Raw genomic sequence first — 10,000 nt, 5'->3', positions numbered from 1 at the left:
TATTTTCACTTCACAAGGCTCTGTTATAGCAAACCTTCCCCATTCTTCTCTGCAAGCAAATAATACAATAGTATCAGCATGCGGATTAATTTTACAGTTAAATTTAAGCCAAGTATCTAGGTCTTTTACTGGCTAGAGAAATATCTTTGTAGGTGTTTTTTTCCATAGTCTGTACAGCACAAATCAGTAGCAGCTGACAAACATGGCTCTTCATCCTGTTCATTCTTATATCTTCTCACCACTATTAGAGGCAAGTCAAATGATAAGACTGAAATAGGGCAACAATTAGGTTGACACATAGTTCTGTTATTACACCAAGAAGTTGCTTTGCTCAACATTTGCTAACTACCCTTTTCATATTCACAGGCTTTCTGTATATTACTCTCTCTCTCTCTCTCTCTCTCTGTCTTGCATTATGCATCTGTTGCTGACTCATTCCAATAGAAAAACTATCAAGAAGATCATTCTTTAACTTTCCCCATCTTAGGTACTGCTGTTAAGGTTGCTACATAAAGAGCAAACACCAAAGAAACTGAAAGGGGCAGTGGAGGGATGGTTTTCATCTTTATGAGCAGGGATTCTGTACAAAAACTCCACGGAGTGTAGGAGATAGCACATAGGGCATGTCCTTGAGGTCTCAACAAACATGCTTGAATCCTCTGAGATCAAACTTGTGTTCTGACACACACTGCCAGGATGGCCTAGGGAAAGTCACTAAGGCAGTTAGTTATTCAAGCCATCTCATAAATCTAGAATCCCTCAGAGTTTGAGCAAAACAAGTCATGAGTTGGACACTGCTGAAAATATCAATCTGAAATAATCTACTGCAAAAGGGACTTTTGTGGAAATTAATTAAATTACTTGAAATGAAAGCATATGACTAGCACTGAAACTCAGAACTAGAGGAATGTCAGACACTTCCTTGCTAAACATTATGTGTTCTTCAGCATTATTTTTCACCAATTAGGGTGCTAAGCAAGGAAAGAAATCATCTGGAGTGGTTTGAAAACAGAATATCTCTAACAGCAGAGATGGGGATCATAGCCCCCCCCCCCACATCTAGCAAACCTAACCAGCATTGCCAATGATAAGCAATGTTGGGTGACACATTTCAACAATGTCCAGACAGAGGCACATTTCCCACTGCTATTTATTGCTACTGGTAGTCCTGTGGGTCCACCCATCTTCTTTAGCTCTGCCCTTTCAGCCACATCCCACCATCCTTTCTGAAGCCATACTCATTTAAGGGAAGGCTCTTTAATTCCGCTCCATTTGCATTACCCAAGCCCCATGCAATAAGCTCCATAACTATGAGGGTTTTCAGATTTAAGGGCCTTGCCCGTCTTCTTTCCTCAAGGGAAAAGGGGAAAGAACTCTCAGGGCAAGAGTGCTGGCTTGAGGTGTACTTCATTCCCACTGTACATTGCTAATCTCTGTTGCTGCAGAATCTCCAGAGGGTCCACCTGGCCAATTTCCTCCTTGCCCTCTTAATGTGTGTCAAACCACAGCTAGGACCAGGACTCAGTCAGAGTGAGCAAAAAGGAATGGGAACATACTGAACTACCTCGGTGTTTGGTGTCTCGGGAGTCACTGAATACAGTACTACAACATTTTTGTCTTGTAATAATCAGTCCTATATTATTGTTAATTTTGACGGGGTACAGACCGCCAAAAAGAGGTGCCTCCTCGGTGCCTCTTTCTGCTGTGCAGCTGCGTCGCAGGACACAAATTGTGGCAGCACCAAAAGTGGCTCCTGTTTGCGGCGCCGCAAAGCGCCAAAGACAACATGGTTATGTTGCAGCTGCGCAGTACTGTTTAGAGGCAGCGCAGCTGCGACGTAATAATTGTGCACGCTGTTTATATGCCGCTGTGCAACTGCAGCATGTGCATGACGTGCTAGGGTTGCGGGGCATGTGCACGCACCGCCCCAAGGCAACCCTAGCACGTTGTGGACACGCCGCAAAGGGCCCATATGGACAGGGCCTTACTCCGTTCTGATCCCACCTTCCTTGTCTGTGCCTTCAATGCACCTATCAACCCCATGAATTCCATAGGGTTTTCTTACGCAAAGAATACTCAGAGGTGGTTTCAAGATATATACTACAGCACCTGCTATTCCCTGGTAGTCTCCCATCAAAGGACTAACCAGAGTTGTCCCTCCTAAACTTCCAAGATCAGATGGAATCACCACTCCCCTAAATGACCAAAGCCACAGTACAATATCCTTTTTTTCATCTGAGGAATTTGTGAGCAGTCCCATTGTTAAGGAAAGCATTAAGAATTTCCCTTTTCTTCAGCTCTGCCTATTCACTTGATTCCTTTATTTTTAATTCTTCATTTAATCTCTCTCTCTCTCTCTTTCTCTCTCTCTCTCTCTCTTTTTTTCTCCATTTCCAGAACTCCTGGCTAAACATCTTCTCCTTCTCTTCTCTCTCTCTTTCTCTTTCTCTTCCCTCCCATATCTCTTAGTTGTACTCATTTTCTTCCTACTTTGTTGTTCCTCCTCCTCTTTTAAATGCCATCACCAGGATTTCAAAATTTCAGATTTTGGCCCTGTAATCTTCAATCCCAGGATGATCCTAACCAGGCAATCCTAACTGGAAAGTAAATCATACATTTCTTATCAGAGTACATACAGTCTTAACACAAAACTAAATAAAAGCCAAATGTAACTTATAAACTGATGTTTTCCTTTCTGGTCAATAACCTTATTCTGTATTATCTTATCCATTTTAGGCATATTGCAAATGAATACCTGAATCATAAACCATTCCCCCACCTCACAGGGTCAGCCTTATAAGAAAGTACAATAATCCCATGTAAAATTACTTGAATTCCTTGGAGGAAAGTAGGATAAAAATGTGAATATCACACAATAATATTTTTCTTGGCTAAAAACAATTGCCTCCTTTCCTTTGAATTAATTGTTTTCAGACTTACAGGCTTGTTGCCAGGCTATACTTTCAAAAGGTGGGCTAACAGGGTAAGGGCAACACCCTTAAAGATGCCAAGTAATGACAGTAAAGAGCAAGAGTGGGAGTCATGCAGCCCTCAAGATACTTTTGAACTGCAACTCCTATGATCCTTCCGTACTGGCTACACTGGCTAGGACTGCTGGGAGCTGCAGTTCAACAAGATCTGGAGGGCCATTCAACTGCCACTCCTGTCACAGAAAAAATAAAATGTGAGGAGCATTTTATATTTAGTTTTTTTTCTGTACATCACTGGAGAAATCTGTGGCCATTGGCCAGATTGAGAAAATGAGACTCACCTAGAGGCTGCAAGAATAATTTTTGGATTGTCATAGTATATGTTTTTGTAATCTGTTAAATCATATTCTTAAATGCTTCATAAACTGGGTGTGTGTTTTAATAAAAGCTAAACATTTCCACCCCTAAAAAGCCTCTCCTTTGGGCAGGGTGTGGAAACCTTGTCTAAACTGTTTTTAAAAACCCTCCAAATTTGAAGATAGATGAGTGCAGACAGTGTTGCTTTTGGATGTGTCTGTAACTGAGTCACCTATTTTTTTTAAAAAAATGTCTAGATTAAAACAGGAAATTGCTGAAATGAATATCCCATTTTCATTATTTGGAAAGGGGAGAATGTGCTCATTAACAGCATTTTCAAAACTTACCAAAAAAAAAAAAAAATCTCTCAAGCCCTTGTGTTATGCTTGATGCTGAAGTCACAAGTATATTTTTATGAAATATAAAAGCCATTAAATTGTTTTGATGATTATATAGACATCTTCACTAAGTATAACCTAAGCCCTTGTTTATTACATGAAAACAGCAGTAGAATTTTGCCACATGCCAATTTATGAAGGTGAGCCTGGTCTTCTACTATCAGGTCCTGAAACAGTCATGAGCTCTATTCCAATGCTTTCTATGGTTCATCATAAGAAAGGTTTACTCTTCACTGTTCTGTTTCTACTTCTAGCTGCCATGTCTACCTAATTATGTCAAGTTTTTTCTCTCCATGTGAACACCCTGGCCACCTATAAAACAGCAAAAGATTTTAAGTTCCCAGAAATCTCAGGCCAAGCCAGCACCCTCTAATTATTTCTGTTATGCCCCATATACTCAATAGGCAGCATCACTCTCCTGGAAATCTAACTTCTTTTCAGGTTTCCACTAATCCTAAGGCCTCTGTTCTCTGCTATCTTTCAAGTGCACTCCACAAGAATTTAAATTCTGCCAAAAAGACCAAGGAGAAGTATCACTTACTTGTCTAGAGTAGAGAACGTTAAAAAAAAGGACATAAACTATGAGGATTCTCCCCACACACACAGTTTTTATACATTGATGACCAATTAAAGTAGTATTACACAGACATACAAAAAGTAGATAGCTATAGGAATCCATTTTTTCACTTTTAAGTGGAAGAAGTACTGATACATTGTAACTAGTACATTGGCACAAAATAGTGAGTTTTCTCTAGTCTACGTGAAATGTAAGACTCTGGAGAATTTGAGAGAACGGGCGTTAAGCAGAAGAAAGTTTGGCTGCAAACCTGAATACCATAATTCTGATTCATAAATGCATCTCTGCTGTCCACAATATTCTCCATTTGTACAATACTGAATATTTCTAAGGTAGCTATGACACATGCACAATACTTTCAAAGAAAACATTCTCATTTAAAGATGTCTCTACTGAAATACAACTGTGAAAGATGCTTCAGACAGAAAAATCTGGCCTGGGTTCAATATTGGGATAACTTTCTTATTACTTTATCATTTGATGGGAAAGCTGCTGATTCAGAAATAATGATTCAGAAATAATAAATAATTGCCTCAAGGTACAAGGGCCCTTTATCTAACTTTTTAAGAAACTATCCACAGAAAGAACCTGGATATGGATGCTGGCATATAACCATTTTATCCTGATACTTTTTTGGTCAGCTGTTTGTCGAAAACAATCTGCCACAGTATGCACCCTATTTCATCATCTCATTACCATCAAACATTTCAGATGGGTCTTTCCATGTGACGCATTGCTCTAGCACTCACCAAGTTGAAGCACCCATCTCATGAAATAGACTAAAATGGCTACTATGAATACATGTTCTTATCATCTTAAGCATGCTGGCCTATGAGGAAGTAGCTGTGCTTATTTTTGTTTGACTGGTCTGATGTAGATTCAGTGACTCTGCTTTAAGAATTAACTAGAAACTGAACTGTATGTTGCCTTAAAACTTCCTTGTAAGCATTCATGCAGGTATCCCCCAGGTATGTACAGAAAACGCTGGGAAAGTGCAGATAAGTAGGGACAACATAGAAGATTTTATTTTTAAGTTTTGGAGCTTTTAAATGGAATCTTTAGTTGTGAATAAGCCCCCCTCCAACATCCTTAGGGAGGGAACAAAGAACAATATTACAGAGAAACTGCTTGCCTTGTTATATTGCTTAAGGTAAAGAAAAATGGATACATCATTCTTTGTAGAGCAAGGATGATTCCCATGTAATTATATGGACAGAACAGCCTCTGGGAAAAGGTGGACCCTCAGTACAGGCAGCCAGGTGAGTCTGATAGAAACTTCCTTGGTTTATCCTGAGGGAGTGTTATCATCGGTCTTAAAAATGAACAGCCTTTTTCCTTGCTGGAGTTAGGGCCTAACATAGCTGCAGGTGAACTTAGCTGCCTCTCATCAGTCAGACATGGAGCACTTTCCCCTGACAAGGTGTGGATTTATGGAATGAGAGCAAAATAATTCTCTCTTAGCGGCTGACTACGTTGTGGTTCAGTGCTTCTCAGGCTGCTTTGCTAGCCCAAGAGCAGCAAGAAAGCTTTACAAAGGAACCTTCCAAGAAATGATGAGCAGGAGGAAGCTTTTTTTATTTATTTTTAAAAAAAAATCTAAAGAGAGGGAAAGTATGGGCAGACAAATTATTCACACCAAAAGATCATCTATCCTGGGGATTAAAGAAGACAATATGCTGCATGTGAAGTGAGAAAAGAATGAATGGTATCCTTTAGTGGTATAATGACACAAACATGCACTACTGCATTGGCAACATGACAGTTCACTGAAGTCCTGTTTGGATGTTACGAATACACGTTCAACTGGTATGTGAAGGAGGGAATTCTTAGCCCTATATCCTTGCTTTTCTTGCATGGAAAGTAACAAGTCTGGAGAGATGTCTCTGATCAAGTAGAGACTTTCCACAGGAGCGAGGGCAAGGGAAAACCAGGGTTCTTGCTTCTATGGGGTCTTGTTGTTTTCTGCAAAGGAGGGAAGAGGGGCTAGGTGCTTCCGTCTCTGTATGTTGAGTGAAACTAGGTAAGTAACACCTGAAAAGAGCTTAAACCTATTCTGATCATCATCATCAATTGTATTAATCTATATCCTGCCTTTCTCCCAGTAATAGAACTCAAGGCAGCTAACAACATGTTAAAGCAATAACATACCCATCTAACAGTGCAAACAGAGTTATGCATGCCAATTTAGATGATAACTGCCTAGAAATTCAAGAGGACTATCTCTCAGGTTAAGTATAGGTGAGATCACAATCTGTTTTACAAAAATAAACCAAGTAAGAGAATAATTTAACTGAATGAACAATGTTTGAAAATTAACAGAAAAGAATAGCCTGGTCTGCCAGAGCTATTATGTTCTGTTATGCAAATCCATATTTACTTACACTGTTCAAACTGTAGGTTATTGAGTCTAGAGACCATAATGGATTCTTTGGAGTAGTTGTGATCTATCATACAACATACTTGGGTTGTTTTTTTTTTAATGTTAATCATGTTAATGTGCAGTTAGGTTCTTTCTATACTGTGAAAGGGAGCTATTAAAATAACAAAACATTTGAGTCATTTGGGTCTCTGACATGCTTTGGTAGTTGGGAGTGATTTATGCTAAAGTCAATGAGATTTGTATCATCTAACTGGGCTGTCCTTAGTAAGTAGATTTCTGGTTAGAATTATAGGCCTGTTACAGACAGCCAAAATAAAGCTAGAATCATAGAGTTGGAAGAGACCGCAAGGGCCATCCAGTCCAACCTCCTGCCATGCAGGAAATTTCAATCAAAGCATCCTCAACAGATGGCCATCCAGCCTCTGTTTAAAGTCTTCCAAGGAGGAAGACTCCACTACACTCTGAGGGAGTGTGTTCCACTGTCGAACAGCCCTTACTGTCAAGAAGTTCTTCCTAATGTTGAGGTGGAATCTCTTTTCCTGTAGCTTGCATCCATTGTTCCAGGTTCTGTTCTCTGGAACAGCAGAAAACAAGATTGCTTCCTCCTCATTATGACATCCCTTCAAATATTTAAACAGGGCTATCATATCATCTCTTAACCTTCTCTTCTCCAGGCTAAGCATCCCCAGCTCCCTAAGTCATTCCTCATGGGACATGATTTCCAGACCTTCACCATTTTGGTCACCCTCCTTTGGACACGCTCCAGTTTCTCAATGTCCTTTTTGAAGTGTGGTGCCTAGAACTGGACACAATATTCCAGGTGGGGCCTGACCAAAGCAGAATAGAGTGGCACTATTACTTCTCTTGATCTAAACACTATACTTTTATTGCTACAGCCTAAAATGCATTGGCCTTTTTAGCTGCCACATCACTGTTGACTCATGTTCAACGTGGTCTACTTGGACTCCCAGATCCCTTTCACATGTAGTCTCGTTCAGCCAGGTGTCCCCCATCCTATATCTGTGCATTTCATTCCCCCCCCCCCCTAAGTGCAGTACCTGACATTTCTTCATGCTGAATTTCATTTTGTTAGTTTTGGCCCAGCTTTCTAGTCTAGTCAGGTCTTTTTGAATTTTGATCCTGTCCGCTGGGGTATTAGCTACTCTTCCTAAATTGTTGTCTCTGGCGATTTCTGTAATAGAAAAGATTCTGCAATATAAAGGTGCAAAGAGAAATTAGAAATGCACCTAGTATAGTCTGCACACTGTAAATAACTATCACAGTATATATATATATACATATATGCAAGAAGGATATTGAACATGTCCAAGGGAAGCTGACCAAAATGGTGAAAGGTCTGGCAACCATGCCCTATGAAGAGCTGTTTAATGAACTGGGTATCTTTAGCCTGCAAAAAAGAAGGTTAAGAGGTGACATGGTAGCCATGTTTAAATATTTGAAGTGATGTCACATTGAAGATGGAGCAAACTTGTTTTCTACTGCTCCAGAGACTAGGAAAAGGAGCAATGGACTTAAACTAAAGGCATGGCAGGGGGTTGGAATGGATGGCCCTTGTGGTCTCTTCCAGCTCTGTGCTTCTATGATTCTGGCATGCTACCTGAGTCTTGTGTAGCCTGTGCTATTTCTCTTTGTTAGATAATGGGGTATGAGCATCAGTGCAAGGTATTGCACGTACTGAGAAAACTTTGTCTGAAAATGATGCCAGGGCACTTCTGATGTGACTCTTTGACTCTTGAGACCTTTGTTTTGAAATCACTGGAGGGGCAGAATGATGATTTGACACAACAGCTTTCACAACCAGTCCTTGGAAAGCGCATATTCCACATAAGTCCTTACTGATCACTCTGAAAAGGCATATCTGGGCTTTTATTCTTTTCACCACTGTATAAACCAGTGTAAATGTCAGTCCAACCTTGTATGGTTCACAGCAGATTATCAGGCTGTTATCTACCTGCATGATCAAAGTGCACTGCAGAAATAATCCAGTTTGAGACTGCCTTAGCTCAGTGCTGGGGAATTCTGGGAACTGTAGCTTTGTAAGACATTTAGCCTTATCTATCAGAGAGTTCTGGTGCCACAATAAACTACAGTTCCCAGGATTCCCTAGCACTGAGCCAGGGCAGTTAAAGCAGTCTTGAACTGGATTATTTCTGCAGTGTGTTTTGGACCTGAAAATTTCTTTCTTACATTGGTCTAAAAGAACTGATTCTTACATTATGGGATCAACAAGACTGCCACTCATTGTAGCTTTTGGGTACAACATTTACTTTGTGGCATCAGCAACACCAGTCATACCAGTCTGAGGGCTACGGAGCACTATTTCGTTTTCTACCTTAACCAACATAGGTCACATCTCGCTATTTTGAAAAATATAAATAAATATATTAATATTAAAACACTGAAGTTTAAGGCTGGCTGGCATATTATACAGTAAGTTGGATTTGATTCAAGGAAATCAGAAGTGAAATCTCAAACATCTAAGATTGATGTCCATTTGGCAATGTACACACCTCAAAGGTTTGTACAAGATTAAAGTGCCAGATGGTGATAAAATAAGACAGGAGTATTTTGAAATCTATTCGGAACTTATAGGACTAAGCATGAAAGAAATTTTGATCAATGCATTTGACTCTCTTCACATTTCTGGTCCTGTAAGTAAAATTGAGTAGAAAGTCATCATGATATTGTGTGTCTGTGTGCCCTCAAGTTGCCTGTCAATTTATGGCAACCTCATGTATTTCATATGGTTTTCTTAGGCAAGGAATAATCAGAGATGGTTTTGCTAGTTCTCTCCTCTGAAATACAGTTGTCCCTCCATATTCGCTAGGGTTAGGGGAACAAGACCCCCGTGAATATGGAAAAACCGCAAATAACAAAAACACTGTTTTTACCTGAGAGGACACCTCTCTAGGAATCTAGGTCCTCCAGTGGTTGCAATGTCCAACATACACTGACCATAGAATGGCACTGGAGTAGCTACAAATGGTCTTTCGGTGCAACTTTTAGTTAAAGTTGACCACAGAGTTGCACTGGAGGACCTAGACAGTCCTAGAGAGAACATATTAATGAAATCTGTGAATAATCAGATCCGCAAATATCAAGGCCGCAAATATGGAGGGATGACTGTAGTACCAGCTGCTTTAAAAGCATTTGAAGAGTTACATTGTGTTCATGGATGACATAATATAATAGAATGGTTTACCATAGTTTCATCATAAGGTAGATGAAAGATATGAAATCTACCTATTTTTATTTACCCAAAGATGCCTAGAAGTGTTTAGACATGGTGAACATGGTTTATTTCTCTTGTGGTACACCTTTAATAACATGTATTAGC

General features: G+C 39.9%; 1 protein-coding gene across 9 annotated transcripts in view; it reads right to left on the bottom strand.

Moving 5' to 3' along the window:
• ZEB2 (zinc finger E-box binding homeobox 2) overlaps positions 1–10,000 on the bottom strand; it is a 195,256-nt gene that overhangs the window by 72,768 nt on the left and 112,488 nt on the right. The gene's annotated exons all lie outside the window — the stretch shown is intronic.

Source organism: Sceloporus occidentalis, unplaced genomic scaffold (assembly GCF_023333645.1).
Source record: "Sceloporus occidentalis isolate IW3139 unplaced genomic scaffold, rSceOcc1.0.p SCAF_4, whole genome shotgun sequence".
NCBI classification, from domain to species: domain Eukaryota; kingdom Metazoa; phylum Chordata; class Lepidosauria; order Squamata; family Phrynosomatidae; genus Sceloporus; species Sceloporus occidentalis.
This window is presented reverse-complemented; position numbering and strand designations above follow the sequence as displayed.